General features: G+C 41.3%; 11 non-coding genes and 40 pseudogenes across 11 annotated transcripts; all 51 read right to left on the bottom strand.

Annotated features, from left to right (window-relative positions):
• Positions 1–59: 59 nt before the first annotated feature.
• Positions 60–178, bottom strand: LOC134960283 (5S ribosomal RNA; annotated as a pseudogene).
• A 107-nt stretch (positions 179–285) lies between these two features.
• LOC134961263 (5S ribosomal RNA) lies at positions 286–404 on the bottom strand (annotated as a pseudogene).
• Positions 405–511: 107 nt separating this feature from the next.
• Positions 512–630, bottom strand: LOC134962858 (5S ribosomal RNA; annotated as a pseudogene).
• Positions 631–737: 107 nt separating this feature from the next.
• On the bottom strand, positions 738–856 carry LOC134958894 (5S ribosomal RNA; annotated as a pseudogene).
• Positions 857–963: 107 nt separating this feature from the next.
• Positions 964–1,082, bottom strand: LOC134963736 (5S ribosomal RNA; annotated as a pseudogene).
• Positions 1,083–1,189: 107 nt separating this feature from the next.
• On the bottom strand, positions 1,190–1,308 carry LOC134963747 (5S ribosomal RNA; annotated as a pseudogene).
• A 108-nt stretch (positions 1,309–1,416) lies between these two features.
• LOC134963603 (5S ribosomal RNA) lies at positions 1,417–1,535 on the bottom strand. Its single transcript, XR_010188139.1, has one exon. It is a non-coding gene; the product is annotated as a 5S ribosomal RNA (ribosomal RNA).
• Positions 1,536–1,642: 107 nt separating this feature from the next.
• Positions 1,643–1,761, bottom strand: LOC134962900 (5S ribosomal RNA). Its single transcript, XR_010188073.1, has one exon. It is a non-coding gene; the product is annotated as a 5S ribosomal RNA (ribosomal RNA).
• A 107-nt stretch (positions 1,762–1,868) lies between these two features.
• On the bottom strand, positions 1,869–1,987 carry LOC134961611 (5S ribosomal RNA; annotated as a pseudogene).
• Positions 1,988–2,094: 107 nt separating this feature from the next.
• On the bottom strand, positions 2,095–2,213 carry LOC134961301 (5S ribosomal RNA). Its single transcript, XR_010187883.1, has one exon. It is a non-coding gene; the product is annotated as a 5S ribosomal RNA (ribosomal RNA).
• A 107-nt stretch (positions 2,214–2,320) lies between these two features.
• LOC134961262 (5S ribosomal RNA) lies at positions 2,321–2,439 on the bottom strand (annotated as a pseudogene).
• Positions 2,440–2,546: 107 nt separating this feature from the next.
• Positions 2,547–2,665, bottom strand: LOC134961812 (5S ribosomal RNA; annotated as a pseudogene).
• A 107-nt stretch (positions 2,666–2,772) lies between these two features.
• Positions 2,773–2,891, bottom strand: LOC134964652 (5S ribosomal RNA; annotated as a pseudogene).
• A 1,603-nt stretch (positions 2,892–4,494) lies between these two features.
• Positions 4,495–4,613, bottom strand: LOC134961193 (5S ribosomal RNA; annotated as a pseudogene).
• Positions 4,614–4,720: 107 nt separating this feature from the next.
• LOC134960540 (5S ribosomal RNA) lies at positions 4,721–4,839 on the bottom strand (annotated as a pseudogene).
• Positions 4,840–4,946: 107 nt separating this feature from the next.
• LOC134962077 (5S ribosomal RNA) lies at positions 4,947–5,065 on the bottom strand. Its single transcript, XR_010187995.1, has one exon. It is a non-coding gene; the product is annotated as a 5S ribosomal RNA (ribosomal RNA).
• Positions 5,066–5,172: 107 nt separating this feature from the next.
• Positions 5,173–5,291, bottom strand: LOC134963337 (5S ribosomal RNA; annotated as a pseudogene).
• A 107-nt stretch (positions 5,292–5,398) lies between these two features.
• LOC134962313 (5S ribosomal RNA) lies at positions 5,399–5,517 on the bottom strand (annotated as a pseudogene).
• Positions 5,518–5,624: 107 nt separating this feature from the next.
• Positions 5,625–5,743, bottom strand: LOC134960232 (5S ribosomal RNA; annotated as a pseudogene).
• A 107-nt stretch (positions 5,744–5,850) lies between these two features.
• Positions 5,851–5,969, bottom strand: LOC134962450 (5S ribosomal RNA; annotated as a pseudogene).
• Positions 5,970–6,076: 107 nt separating this feature from the next.
• LOC134963733 (5S ribosomal RNA) lies at positions 6,077–6,195 on the bottom strand (annotated as a pseudogene).
• Positions 6,196–6,302: 107 nt separating this feature from the next.
• Positions 6,303–6,421, bottom strand: LOC134960359 (5S ribosomal RNA; annotated as a pseudogene).
• A 107-nt stretch (positions 6,422–6,528) lies between these two features.
• On the bottom strand, positions 6,529–6,647 carry LOC134962793 (5S ribosomal RNA; annotated as a pseudogene).
• Positions 6,648–6,754: 107 nt separating this feature from the next.
• LOC134963823 (5S ribosomal RNA) lies at positions 6,755–6,873 on the bottom strand. Its single transcript, XR_010188158.1, has one exon. It is a non-coding gene; the product is annotated as a 5S ribosomal RNA (ribosomal RNA).
• Positions 6,874–6,980: 107 nt separating this feature from the next.
• Positions 6,981–7,099, bottom strand: LOC134961220 (5S ribosomal RNA; annotated as a pseudogene).
• Positions 7,100–7,206: 107 nt separating this feature from the next.
• LOC134960065 (5S ribosomal RNA) lies at positions 7,207–7,325 on the bottom strand (annotated as a pseudogene).
• A 107-nt stretch (positions 7,326–7,432) lies between these two features.
• LOC134961409 (5S ribosomal RNA) lies at positions 7,433–7,551 on the bottom strand (annotated as a pseudogene).
• A 107-nt stretch (positions 7,552–7,658) lies between these two features.
• On the bottom strand, positions 7,659–7,777 carry LOC134960435 (5S ribosomal RNA; annotated as a pseudogene).
• Positions 7,778–7,884: 107 nt separating this feature from the next.
• LOC134962162 (5S ribosomal RNA) lies at positions 7,885–8,003 on the bottom strand. The gene has a single exon (XR_010188003.1). It is a non-coding gene; the product is annotated as a 5S ribosomal RNA (ribosomal RNA).
• A 107-nt stretch (positions 8,004–8,110) lies between these two features.
• LOC134960496 (5S ribosomal RNA) lies at positions 8,111–8,229 on the bottom strand (annotated as a pseudogene).
• A 107-nt stretch (positions 8,230–8,336) lies between these two features.
• On the bottom strand, positions 8,337–8,455 carry LOC134962101 (5S ribosomal RNA). Its single transcript, XR_010187997.1, has one exon. It is a non-coding gene; the product is annotated as a 5S ribosomal RNA (ribosomal RNA).
• Positions 8,456–8,562: 107 nt separating this feature from the next.
• Positions 8,563–8,681, bottom strand: LOC134963740 (5S ribosomal RNA; annotated as a pseudogene).
• A 105-nt stretch (positions 8,682–8,786) lies between these two features.
• LOC134960647 (5S ribosomal RNA) lies at positions 8,787–8,905 on the bottom strand. Its single transcript, XR_010187794.1, has one exon. It is a non-coding gene; the product is annotated as a 5S ribosomal RNA (ribosomal RNA).
• A 107-nt stretch (positions 8,906–9,012) lies between these two features.
• On the bottom strand, positions 9,013–9,131 carry LOC134964853 (5S ribosomal RNA; annotated as a pseudogene).
• A 107-nt stretch (positions 9,132–9,238) lies between these two features.
• LOC134960320 (5S ribosomal RNA) lies at positions 9,239–9,357 on the bottom strand (annotated as a pseudogene).
• A 107-nt stretch (positions 9,358–9,464) lies between these two features.
• LOC134959733 (5S ribosomal RNA) lies at positions 9,465–9,583 on the bottom strand (annotated as a pseudogene).
• Positions 9,584–9,690: 107 nt separating this feature from the next.
• Positions 9,691–9,809, bottom strand: LOC134959117 (5S ribosomal RNA). Its single transcript, XR_010187193.1, has one exon. It is a non-coding gene; the product is annotated as a 5S ribosomal RNA (ribosomal RNA).
• Positions 9,810–9,916: 107 nt separating this feature from the next.
• Positions 9,917–10,034, bottom strand: LOC134964609 (5S ribosomal RNA; annotated as a pseudogene).
• Positions 10,035–10,141: 107 nt separating this feature from the next.
• LOC134961517 (5S ribosomal RNA) lies at positions 10,142–10,260 on the bottom strand (annotated as a pseudogene).
• A 107-nt stretch (positions 10,261–10,367) lies between these two features.
• Positions 10,368–10,486, bottom strand: LOC134960231 (5S ribosomal RNA; annotated as a pseudogene).
• Positions 10,487–10,593: 107 nt separating this feature from the next.
• Positions 10,594–10,712, bottom strand: LOC134963312 (5S ribosomal RNA; annotated as a pseudogene).
• A 107-nt stretch (positions 10,713–10,819) lies between these two features.
• Positions 10,820–10,938, bottom strand: LOC134963732 (5S ribosomal RNA; annotated as a pseudogene).
• A 107-nt stretch (positions 10,939–11,045) lies between these two features.
• LOC134960096 (5S ribosomal RNA) lies at positions 11,046–11,164 on the bottom strand (annotated as a pseudogene).
• Positions 11,165–11,271: 107 nt separating this feature from the next.
• On the bottom strand, positions 11,272–11,390 carry LOC134962792 (5S ribosomal RNA; annotated as a pseudogene).
• A 107-nt stretch (positions 11,391–11,497) lies between these two features.
• LOC134959092 (5S ribosomal RNA) lies at positions 11,498–11,616 on the bottom strand. The gene has a single exon (XR_010187169.1). It is a non-coding gene; the product is annotated as a 5S ribosomal RNA (ribosomal RNA).
• Positions 11,617–11,723: 107 nt separating this feature from the next.
• Positions 11,724–11,842, bottom strand: LOC134963302 (5S ribosomal RNA; annotated as a pseudogene).
• A 107-nt stretch (positions 11,843–11,949) lies between these two features.
• On the bottom strand, positions 11,950–12,068 carry LOC134963731 (5S ribosomal RNA; annotated as a pseudogene).
• A 107-nt stretch (positions 12,069–12,175) lies between these two features.
• LOC134960358 (5S ribosomal RNA) lies at positions 12,176–12,294 on the bottom strand (annotated as a pseudogene).
• Positions 12,295–12,401: 107 nt separating this feature from the next.
• LOC134962791 (5S ribosomal RNA) lies at positions 12,402–12,520 on the bottom strand (annotated as a pseudogene).
• Positions 12,521–12,627: 107 nt separating this feature from the next.
• Positions 12,628–12,746, bottom strand: LOC134960771 (5S ribosomal RNA). Its single transcript, XR_010187812.1, has one exon. It is a non-coding gene; the product is annotated as a 5S ribosomal RNA (ribosomal RNA).
• Positions 12,747–12,853: 107 nt separating this feature from the next.
• Positions 12,854–12,972, bottom strand: LOC134960412 (5S ribosomal RNA; annotated as a pseudogene).
• Positions 12,973–13,043: the final 71 nt, after the last annotated feature.

Raw genomic sequence — 13,043 nt, 5'->3', positions numbered from 1 at the left:
ATAAATGAAAAAATTTGAAAATGGAATGCATCAACAGAATGGTGTTGGCAGTATAAAAATACCTACAGCACCTTGTATTCCCAGGTGGTCTCCCATCCAAGTACTAACCAGGCCAAACACTGCTTAGCTTCCAAGATCAGATGAGATTGGACGTATCCAGTGTGGTGTGGCTGTAGAAGAGCATTGTGGTTTCTATTTGAACTTTTCTACTTCTAGCTACTGCTACATAAATTAAAAAATTTGAAAATGGAATGCATCAACAGAACGGAGTTGGCAGTATAAAAATATGTGCAGCACCTTGCATTCCCAGGCGGTTTCCCAACCAAGTACTAACCAGGCCCAGCGCAGCTTAGCTTCCAAGATCAGATGAGATTGGGCGTGTCCAGTGTGGTGTGGCTGCAGATGAGCTTTGCAGTTTCTGATAGATTTTTTCTACTTCTAGCTACTGGAACATAAATGAATAAGTTTGAAAATGGAATGAATCAACAGAACGGTGTTGGCAGTATAAAAATTCATACAGCACCTTGTATTCCCAGGTGGTCTCCCATCCAAGTACTAACCAAGCCCAACACTGCTTAGCTTCCAAGATCAGATGAGATTGGGCATATACAGTATGATGTGGCTCTAGATGAGCTCTGTGGTTTCTGTTAGAACTTTTCTACTTCTAGCTACTGGTACATTAATGACTACGTTTGAAAATGGAATGCATCAACAGAACGGTGTTGGCAGTATAAAAATCCCTACAGCACTTTGTATTCCTACGTGGTCTCCCATCCAAGTACTAAACAGGCCCAACACTTCTTAGCTTCCAAGATCAGATGAGATTGGGCGTATCCAGCTTAGTGTGGCTTTAGATGAGCTTTGTGGTTTCTATTTGAACTTTTCTACTTCTAACTACTGGTACATAAATGAAAAAAAATGAAAATGGAATGCATCAACAGAACGGAGTTGGCAGTATAAAAATATGTGCAGCACCTTGCATTCCAAGGTGGTTTCCCATTCAAGTACTAACCAGGCCCAGCGCAGCTTAGCTTCCAAGATCAGATGAGATTGGGCGTGTCCAGTGTGGTGTGGCTGTAGATGAGCTTTGTGGTTTCTGTTAGAACTTTTCTACTTCTAACTACTGGTACATAAATGAATAAGTTTGAAAATCGAATGCATCAACAGAATGGTGTTGGCAGTATAAAAGTACCTACAGCACCTTGTATTCCCAGGTGGTCTCCCATCCAAGTACTAACCAGACACAACACTGCTTAGCTTCCAAGGTCAGATCAGATTGGGCAGATCCTGTGTGGTGTGGCTGTAGATGAGTTTTGTGGTTTCTGTTAGAACTTTTCTACTTCTAACTACTGGTACATAAATGAACATGTTTGAAAATGGAACGCATCAAACAGAACGGTGTTGGCAGTATAAAAATACCTACAGCACCTTGTATTCCCAGGTGGTCTCCCATCCAAGTACTAACCAGGCCCAACACTGCTTAGCTTCCAAGGTCAGATCAGATTGGGTGGATCCAGTGTGGTGTGGCTGTAGATGAGCTTAGTGGTTTCTGTTAGAACTTTTCTACTTCTAACTACTGGTACATAAATGAAAAAGTTTGAAAATAAAATGCATCAACAGAACGTTGTTGGCAGTATAAAAATACCTACAGCACCTCATATTCCCAGGTGGTCTCCCACCCAAGTACTAAACAGGCCCAACACTGCTTAGCTTCCAAGATCAGGTGAGATTGGGCGTATCCAGTGTGGTGTGGCTGTAGATAATCTTTGTGGTTTCTGTTAGAACTTTTCTACTTCTAACTACTGGTAAATAAATGAAAAAGTTTGAAAATGTAATGCATCAACAGAACGGAGTTGGCAGTATAAAAATATCTACAGCACCTTGCATTCCCAGGTGGTCTCCCATCCAAATACTAACCAGGTCCAGCACTGCTTAGTTTCTAAGATCAGATGAGATTGGGCGTATCCAGTGTGGTGTGGCTGTAGATGAACTGTGTGGTTTCTGTTAGAACTTCTCTACTTCTAGCTACTGGTACATAAATGAAAAAATTTGAAAATGGAATGCATCAACAGAATGGTGTTGGCAGTATAAAAATACCTACAGCACCTTGTATTCCCAGGTGGTCTCCCATCCAAGTACTAACAAGGCCAAACACTGCTTAGCTTCCAAGATCAGATGAGATTGGGCGTATCCAGTGTGGTGTGGCTGTAGAAGAGCATTGTGGTTTCTATTTGAACTTTTCTACTTCTAGCTACTGCTACATAAATTAAAAAATTTGAAAATGGAATGCATCAACAGAACGGAGTTGGCAGTATAAAAATATGTGCAGCACCTTGCATTCCCAGGCGGTTTCCCAACCAAGTACTAACCAGGCCCAGCGCAGCTTAGCTTCCAAGATCAGATGAGATTGGGCGTGTCCAGTGTGGTGTGGCTGCAGATGAGCTTTGCAGTTTCTGATAGATTTTTTCTACTTCTAGCTACTGGAACATAAATGAATAAGTTTGAAAATGGAATGAATCAACAGAACGGTGTTGGCAGTATAAAAATTCATACAGCACCTTGTATTCCCAGGTGGTCTCCCATCCAAGTACTAACCAAGCCCAACACTGCTTAGCTTCCAAGATCAGATGAGATTGGGCGTATCCAGTATGATGTGGCTCTAGATGAGCTCTGTGGTTTCTGTTAGAACTTTTCTACTTCTAGCTACTGGTACATTAATGAATACGTTTGAAAATGGAATGCATCAACAGAACGGTGTTGGCAGTATAAAAATCCCTACAGCACTTTGTATTCCTAGGTGGTCTCCCATCCAAGTACTAAACAGGCCCAACACTGCTTAGCTTCCAAGATCAGATGAGATTGGGCATATCCAGCTTAGTGTGGCTTTAGATGAGCTTTGTGGTTTCTATTTGAACTTTTCTACTTCTAACTACTGGTACATAAGTGAAAAAAATTGAAAATGGAATGCATCAACAGAACGGAGTTGGCAGTATAAAAATATGCTAGAAAGAGAAAAGAAGACTCTATCTTGGGGGCACTCTTTGAAATATAAATAGGGCCAGATATACCCTTAGGTATCATTAAAATATAACCTTTAATTGTATCTTTAAAATTAATAGGAATTTGAAAAGGAAAAATATATAAACACACACACAGGTTTATTCATATACACCTTGGGATCACTTGTCTATCACAAGGAGTTCAAAGAACACTGATTGCTCACTATGGAGCTTATTGGTTCAGAAAACACTGATTGCTCACCGAGGAGCTTGTTTTAATTATTTTTATTCAGATTTTTTTATAACCAATTATGATCTCTCACTGTTTAAACAACCATATCATGAATAGGTATTGATTTACCGAACGTCAGCTCCTATATTCTCAAACACATGTATAATTATAAAAATTCAAAATTTGCCCAAATGGTATATACACAGTGTTGAGAGATGCAGAATGCCCATCATTTTTATATGGTATCTTATGCGCTCATTAGTAGCCCGACATAAATAGTTGGTATAGAGAGAAAAAAAAAAGGAAAGAGTAAAAAAGATGATCAGTATGCCATGGTACATTGCTTCTACTGTCTCACCGTCATGAGCTCAAGGTTTTTGTTAGCTCAGCGGCCGGTGGATGAGAGGGCAGCGACCTTGAAATTTCTGACCAGAAAGAGGATAAGTGGCCGTACTGCTTTCCCTGTTAGAGCGGATGGAATGTCTCGATATCCTAGGACATTGCAGGACACTGCACCGCAATCCAGGGATGAGTGTTAACCGAAATTGAGTACAATTCCTGCCTGTTTAATTTTCAGGTAATTGCAGGGAGATGATAGGGAGTGGTTCAATGTTAAACCAGTGCCGTGCACATTCTCACATAGAAATGCATTTATCAAAAAAGCCGTTCTCCACACAGGCTATTAGCAAAGTACTTTCCCAAATTTATTTTCAGGTATACTTTATCGGTATACTAATATTGTTAGGCTCTCTTAACATAATTCATTATTTTCTCTAACATTTGACCATAGGTCACTGCACAATATGTGTTGGGCTAAAAAGTAGCAGCAAACCCAGCTAGAATGAAAAGTTTTTATGACCGCAAACCCAGTCCAGCCGCTGAGATCTCTTTTCGTCATGTACTCTGGTCACTAGGACCGGTGCAGCGGACGGCAAATATGAAAACAGCAGCGCTTCGGGTATTACTGGCCGGAAAAAAGATTAGTAGCTGTGCTGCTTTCCACGTTAGAGCGGTTGCAGGGCCTTGATATCATAGGACAGAGCAAGGACGCTGCACCACAATCCGTGGATGAGAGCTAGCTGAAAATAGGAAGATTACCGTTCTAAAGGCAGCAGGACTTCTGGAATGAGCAGCGTATGTTGGTTGTAGGACCAGTGATTCTAACTTTCACAAGGCGACATTGCCATGCTGATTCCAGCCGTGCCAAAACGCGTTTTCACCCGTAGGCTTGCTCACTTCACTGCACTATCTGGCATATAAAAATATGTGCAGCACCTTGCATTCCCAGGTGGTTTCCCATTCAAGTACTAACCAGGCCCAGCGCAGCTTAGCTTCCAAGATCAGATGAGATTGGGCGTGTCCAGTGTGGTGTGGCTGCAGATGAGCTTTACGGTTTCTGTTAGAACTTTTCTACTTCTAACTACTGGTACATAAATGAAAAGGTTTGAAAATGGAATGCATCAACAGAATGGTGTTGGCAGTATAAAAAGACCTACAGCACCTTGTATTCCCAGGTGGTCTCCCATCCAAGTACTAACCAAACCCAGCACTGTTTAGCTTCCAAGATCAGATAAGATTGGGCGTATCCAGTGTGGTGTGGCTGCAGATGAGCTTTGTGGTTTCTGCTAGAACTTTTCTACTTCTAACTACTGGTACATAAATGAATAAGTTTGAAAATGGAATGCATCAACAGAACGGTGTTTGCAGTATAAAAATACCTACAGCACCTAGTATTCCCAGGTGGTCTCCCACCCAAGTACTAAACAGGCCCAACACTGCTTAGCTTCCAAGATTAGATGAGATTGGGCGCATTCAGTGTGGTGTGACTGTAGATAATCTTTGTGGTTTCTGTTAGAACTTTTCTACTTCTAACTACTGGTAAATAAATGAAAAAGTTTGAAAATGGAATGCATCAACAGAACGGAGTTGGCAGTATAAAAATATCTGCAGCACCTTGCATTCCTAGGTGGTTTCCCATCCAAATACTAACCAGGCCCAGCACTGCTTAGTTTCCAAGATCAGATGAGATTGGGCGTATCCAGTGTGGTGTGGCTGTGGATGAACTGTGCGGTTTCTGTTAGAACTTTTCTACTTCTAGCTACTGGTACATAAATGAATAAATTTGAAAATGGAATGCATCAACAGAATGGTGTTGGCAGTATAAAAATACCTACAGCACTTTGTATTCCCAGGCGGTCTCCCATCCAAGTACTAACCAGGGACAACACTGCTTAGCTTTCAAGATCAGATGAGATTGGGCGTATCCAGTGTGGTGTGGCTGTAGATGAGCTTTTTAGTTTCTGATAGAACTTTTCTACTTCTAACTACTGGTACATTAATGAATACGTTTGAAAATGGAATGCCTCAACAGAACGGTGTTGGCAGTATAAAAATACTTACAGCACCTTGTATTCCCAGATAGTCTCCCATCCAAGTACTAACCAGGCCCAACACTGCTTAGCTTCCAAGATCAGATGAGATCGGGCGTATCCAGCGCGGTGTGGCTGTAGATGAGCTTTGTGCTTTCTATTAGAACTTTTCTACTTCTAATTACTGGTACATAAATGAATAAGTTTGAAAATGTAATGCATCAACAGAACGGTGTTGGCAGTATAAAAATACCTACAGCACTTTATATTCCCAGGCGGTCTCCCATCCAAAAACTAAACAGGCCCAACACTGCTTAGCTTCCAAGATCAGATGAGATTGGAAGTATCCAGTGTGGTGTGGCTGTAGATGAGCTTTGTGGTTTCTATTTGAGCTTTTCTACTTGTAGCTACTGGTACATAAATGAAAAAATTTGAAAATGTAATGCATCAACAGTACTGAGTTGGCAGTATAAAAATATGTGAAGCACCTTGCATTCCCAGGTGGTTTCCCATCCAAGTACTAACCAGGCCCAGCACAGCTTGGATTCCAAGATCAGATGAGATTGGGCGTGTCCAGTGTGGTGTGGCTGCAGATGAGCTTTGCAGTTTCTGAAAGAACTTTTCTACTTCTAGCTACTTGTACATAAATAAACAGGTTTGAAAATGGAATGCATCAACAGAACAGTGTTGGCAGTATAAAAATTCCTACAGCATCTTGAATTCCCAGGTGGTCTCCCATCCAAGTATTAACCAGGCCCAACACTGCTTAGCTTCCAAGATCAGATGAGATTGGGCGTATCCAGTGTGGTGTGGCTGTAGATGAGCTTTATGATTTCTGTTAGAACTTTTCTACTTCTAGCTACTGGTACATAAATTAATAAGTTTGAAAATGTAATGCATCAACAGAACGGAGTTGGCAGTATAAAAATATCTGCAGCACCTTGCATTCTCAGGTGGTTTCCCATCCAAATACTAACCAGGCCCAGCACTGCTTAGTTTCCAAGATCAGATGAGATAGGGCGTATCCAGTGTGGTGTGGCTGTAGATGAACTTTGCGGTTTCTGTTAGAACTTTTCTACTTCTAGCTACTGGTACATAAATGAATAAGTTTGAAAATGGAATGCATCAACAGAATGGTGTTGGCAGTATAAAAATACCTACAGCACCTTGTATTCCCAGGTGGTCTCCCATCAAAGTACTAACCAGGCCCAACACTGCTTAGCTTTCAAGATCAGATGAGATTGGGCGTATCCAGTGTAGTGTGGCTGTAGATAAGCTTTGTGGTTTCTGTTAGAACTTTTCTACTTCTAACTACTGGTACATTAATGAATACATTTGAAAATGGAATGCATCAACAGAATGGTGTTGGCAGTATAAAAATACCCACAGCACTTTGTATTCCCAGGTGGTCTCCCATCTAAGTACTAAACAGGCCCAACACTGCTTAGCTTCCAAGATCAGATGATATTGGGCGTATCCAGTGTGGTGTGGCTGTAGATGAGCTTTGTGGTTTCTATTTGAACTTTTCTACTTCTAGCTACTGGTATATAAATGAAAAAATTTGAAAATGGAATGCATCAACAGAACGGAGTTGGCAGTATAAAAATACCTACAGCAACTTGTATTCCCAGGTGGTCTCCCATCCAAGTACTAACCAGGCCCAGCACAGCTTATCTTCCAAGATCAGATGAGATTGGGCGTGTCCAGTGTGGTGTGGCTGCAGATGAGCTTTGCAGTTTCTGTTAGAACTTTTCTACTTCTAGCTACTGGTACATAAATGAATAAATTTGAAAATGGAATGCATCAACAGAATGGTGTTGGCAGTATAAAAATACCTACAGCACCTTGTATTCCCAGGGGTTCTCCCACCAAAGTACTAACCATGCCCAACACTGCTTAGCTTCCAAGATCAGATGAGACTGGGCGTATCCAGTGTGGTGTGGCTGTAGATGAGCTTTGTGGTTTCTGTTAGAGCTATTCAAATTCTAGCTACTGGTACATAAATGAAAAAATTTGAAAATGGAATGCATCAACAGAATGGTGTAGGCAGTATAAAAACACCTACAGCACCTTGTATTCCCAGGTGGTCTCCCATCCAAGTACTAAGCAGCCCCAACACTGCTTAGCTTTCAAGATCAAATGAGATTGGGCGTATCCAGTGTGGTATGGCTGTAGATAAGCTATGTGGTTTCTGTTAGAACTTTTCTACTTCTAACTACTGGTACATAAATGAATAAGTTTGAAAATGTAATGCATCAACAGAATGGTGTTGGCAGTATAAAAATACCTACAGCACCTTGTATTCCCAGGTGGTCTCCCATCCAAGTACTAAACAGGCCCAACACTGCTTAGCTTCCAAGATCTGATGAGATTGGGCATATCCAATGTGGTGTGACTGTAGATGAGCTTTGAGGTTTCTGTTAGAACTTTTCTACTTCTAGCTACTGGTACATAAATGAAAACAATTGAAAATGGAATGCATCAACAGAACGGTGTTGGCAGTTTAAAAATACCTACAGCACTTCGTATTCCCAGGTGGTCTCCCACCCAAGTACTAAACAGGCACAACACTGCTTAGCTTCCAAGATCAGATGAGATTGGGCGTATACAGTGTGCTGTGGCTGCAGATGAGCTTTGTGGTTTCTGTTAGAACTTTTCTACTTCTAACTACTGGTACATAAATGAATAAGTTTGAAAATAAAATGCATCAACAGAACGGTGTTGGCAGTATAAAAATACCTATAGCACCTCGTATTCCCAGGTGGTCTCCCACCCAAGTACTAAACAGGCCCAACACTGCTTAGCTTCCAAGATCAGATGAGATTGGGCGTATCCAGTGTGGTGTGGCTGTAGATAACCTTTGTGGTTTCTGTTAGAACTTTTCTACTTCTAACTACTGGTAAATAAATGAAAAAGTTTGAAAATGGAATGCATCAACAGAACGGAGTAGGCAGTATAAAAATATCTGCAGCACCTTGCATTCTAAGGTGGTCTCCCATCCAAATACTAACCAGGTCCAGCACTGCTTAGTTTCCAAGATCAGTTGAGATTGGGCGTATCCAGTGTGGTGTGGCTGTAGATGAACTGTGCGGTTTCTGTTAGAACTTTCTACTTCTACCTACTGGTACATAAATGAATAAGTTTGAAAATGGAATGCATCACAGAATGGTGTTGTCAGTATAAAAATACCTACAGCACCTTGTACTCCCAGGTGGTCTCCCATCCAAGTACTAACCAGGCCCAACACTGCTTAGCTTCCAAGATCAGATGAGATTGGGCATATCCAGTGTGGTGTGGCTGTAGATGAGCTTTGTGGTTTCTATTTGATCTTTTCTACTTCTAGCTACTGCTACATAAATGAAAAAATTTGAAAATGGAATGCATCAACAGAACGGAGTTGGCAGTATATAAATATGTGCAGCACCTTGCATTCCCAGGTGGTCTCACATCCAAGTACTAACCAGGCCCAACACTGCTTAGTTGCCAATGTCAGATGAGATTGGGCGGATCCAGTGTGGTGTGGCTGTAGATGAGCTTTGTGGTTACTGTTATAACTTTTCTACTTCTAACTACTGGTACATAAATGAACAGGTTTGAAAATGGAATGCATCAACAGAACGGTGTTGGCAGTATAAAAATACCTACAGCGCCTTGTATTCCCAGGTGGTCTCCCATCCAAATACTAACCAGGCCCAACACTGCTTAGCTTCCAAGGTCAGATGAGATTGGGCGGATCCAGTGTGGTGTGGCTGTTGATGAGCTTTACGGTTTCTGTTAGAACTTTTCTACTTCTAACTACTGGTACATAAATGAAAAGGTTTGAAAATGGAATGCATCAACAGAATGGTGTTGGCAGTATAAAAAGACCTACAGCACCTTGTATTCCCAGGTGGTCTCCCATCCAAGTACTAACCAAGCCCAGCACTGTTTAGCTTCCAAGATCAGATAAGATTGGGCGTATCCAGTGTGGTGTGGCTGCAGATGAGCTTTGTGGTTTCTGCTAGAACTTTTCTACTTCTAACTACTGGTACATAAATGAATAAGTTTGAAAATGGAATGCATCAACAGAACGGTGTTGGCAGTATAAAAATACCTACAGCACCTCGTATTCCCAGGTGGTCTCCCACCCAAGTACTAAACAGGCCCAACACTGCTTAGCTTCCAAGATTAGATGAGATTGGGCGTATTCAGTGTGGTGTGACTGTAGATAATCTTTGTGGTTTCTGTTAGAACTTTTCTACTTCTAACTACTGGTAAATAAATGAAAAAGTTTGAAAATGGAATGCATCAACAGAACGGAGTTGGCAGTATAAAAATATCTGCAGCACCTTGCATTCCTAGGTGGTTTCCCATCAAATACTAACCAGGCCCAGCACTGCTTAGTTTCCAAGATCAGATGAGATTGGGCGTATCCAGTGTGGTGTGGCTGTGGATGAACTGTGCGGTTTCTGTTAGAACTTTTCTACTTCTAGCTACTGGTACATAAATGAATAAATTTGAAAATGGAATGCATCAACAGAATGGTGTTGGCAGTGTAAAAATACCTACAGCACTTTGTATTCCCAGGTGGTCTCCCATCCAAGTACTAACCAGGGCCAACATTGCTTAGCTTTCAAGATCAGATGAGATTGGGCGTATCCAGTGTGGTGTGGCTGTAGATGAGCTTTTTATTTTCTGATAGAACTTTTCTACTTCTAACTACTGGTACATTAATTAATACGTTTGAAAATGGAATGCCTAAACAGAACGGTGTTGGCAGTATAAAAATACTTACAGCACCTTGTATTCCCAGATAGTCTCCCATCCAAGTACTAACCAGGCCCAACACTGCTTAGCTTCCAAGATCAGATGAGATCGGGCGTATCCAGCGCGGTGTGGCTGTAGATCAGCTTTGTGCTTTCTATTAGAACTTTTCTACTTCTAATTACTGGTACATAAATGAATAAGTTTGAAAATGTAATGCATCAACAGAACGGTGTTGGCAGTATAAAAATACCTACAGCACTTTATATTCCCAGGCGGTCTCCCATTTAAAAACTAAACAGGCCCAACACTGCTTAGCTTCCAAGATCAGATGAGATTGGAAGTATCCAGTGTGGTGTGGCTGTAGATGAGCTTTGTGGTTTCTATTTGAGCTTTTCTACTTCTAGCTACTGGTACATAAATGAAAAAATTTGAAAATGTAATGCATCAACAGTACTGAGTTGGCAGTATAAAAATATGTGAAGCACCTTGCATTCCCAGGTGGTTTCCCATCCAAGTACTAACCAGGCCCAGCACAGCTTGGATTCCAAGATCAGATGAGATTGGGCGTGTCCAGTGTGGTGTGGCTGCAGATGAGCTTTGCAGTTTCTGAAAGAACTTTTCTACTTCTAGCTACTTGTACATAAATAAACAGGTTTGAAAATGGAATGCATCAACAGAACAGTGTTGGCAGTATAAAAATTCCTACAGCATCTTGAATTCCCAGGTGGTCTCCCATCCAAGTATTAACCAGGCCCAACACTGCTTAGCTTCCAAGATCAGATGAGATTGGGCGCATCCAGTGTGGTGTGGCTGTAGATGAGCATTATGATTTCTGTTAGAACTTTTCTACTTCTAGCTACTGGTACATAAATGAATAAGTTTGAAAATGTAATGCATCAACAGAACGGAGTTGGCAGTATAAAAATATCTGCAGCACCTTGCATTCTCAGGTGGTTTCCCATCCAAATACTAACCAGGCCCAGCACTGCTTAGTTTCCAAGATCAGATGAGATAGGGCGTATCCAGTGTGGTGTGGCTGTAGATGAACTTTGCGGTTTCTGTTAGAACTTTTCTACTTCTAGCTACTGGTACATAAATGAATAAGTTTGAAAATGGAATGCATCAACAGAATGGTGTTGGCAGTATAAAAATACCTACAGCACCTTGTATTCCCAGATAGTCTCCCATCCAAGTACTAACCAGGCCCAACACTGCTTAGCTTCCAAGATCAGATGAGATCGGGAGTATCCAGCGCGGTGTGGCTGTAGATGAGCTTTGTGCTTTCTATTAGAACTTTTCTACTTCTAATTACTGGTACATAAATGAATAAGTTTGAAAATGTAATGCATCAACAGAACGGTGTTGGCAGTATAAAAATACCTACAGCACTTTATATTCCCAGGCGGTCTCCCATTTAAAAACTAAACAGGCCCAACACTGCTTAGCTTCCAAGATCAGATGAGATTGGAAGTATTCAGTGTGGTGTGGCTGTAGATGAGCTTTGTGGTTTCTATTTGAGCTTTTCTACTTCTAGCTACTGGTACATAAATGAAAAAATTTGAAAATGTAATGCATCAACAGTACTGAGTTGGCAGTATAAAAATATGTGAAGCACCTTGCATTCCCAGGTGGTTTCCCATCCAAGTACTAACCAGGCCCAGCACAGCTTGGATTCCAAGATCAGATGAGATTGGGCGTGTCCAGTGTGGTGTGGCTGCAGATGAGCTTTGCAGTTTCTGAAAGAACTTTTCTACTTCTAGCTACTTGTACATAAATAAACAGGTTTGAAAATGGAATGCATCAACAGAACAGTGTTGGCAGTATAAAAATTCCTACAGCATCTTGAATTCCCAGGTGGTCTCCCATCCAAGTATTAACCAGGCCCAACACTGCTTAGCTTCCAAGATCAGATGAGATTGGGCGTATCCAGTGTGGTGTGGCTGTAGATGAGCATTATGATTTCTGTTAGAACTTTTCTACTTCTAGCTACTGGTACATAAATGAATAAGTTTGAAAATGTAATGCATCAACAGAACGGAGTTGGCAGTATAAAAATATCTGCAGCACCTTGCATTCTCAGGTGGTTTCCCATCCAAATACTAACCAGGCCCAGCACTGCTTAGTTTCCAAGATCAGATGAGATAGGGCGTATCCAGTGTGGTGTGGCTGTAGATGAACTTTGCGGTTTCTGTTAGAACTTTTCTACTTCTAGCTACTGGTACATAAATGAATAAGTTTGAAAATGGAATGCATCAACAGAATGGTGTTGGCAGTATAAAAATACCTACAGCACCTTGTATTCCCAGGTGGTCTCCCATCAAAGTACTAACCAGGCCCAACACTGCTTAGCTTTCAAGATCAGATGAGATTGGGCGTATCCAGTGTGGTGTGGCTGTAGATGAGCTTTGTGGTTTCTGTCAGAACTTTTCTACTTCTAACTACTGGTACATTAATGAATACATTTGAAAATGGAATGCATCAACAGAATGGTGTTGGCAGTATAAAAATACCTACAGCACTTTGTATTCCCAGGTGGTCTCCCATCCAAGTACTAACCAGGCCCAGCACAGCTTATCTTCCAAGATCAGATGAGATTGGGCGTGTCCAGTGTGGTGTGGCTGCAGATGAGCTTTGCAGTTTCTGTTAGAACTTTTCTACTTCTAGCTACTGGTACATAAATGAATAAATTTGAAAATG

The sequence above is a fragment of the Pseudophryne corroboree genome, chromosome 9, assembly GCF_028390025.1.
Source record: "Pseudophryne corroboree isolate aPseCor3 chromosome 9, aPseCor3.hap2, whole genome shotgun sequence".
NCBI classification, from domain to species: domain Eukaryota; kingdom Metazoa; phylum Chordata; class Amphibia; order Anura; family Myobatrachidae; genus Pseudophryne; species Pseudophryne corroboree.
The sequence above is the reverse complement of the archived record's forward strand: the minus strand, read 5'-3'. Positions and strand labels throughout refer to the sequence as shown.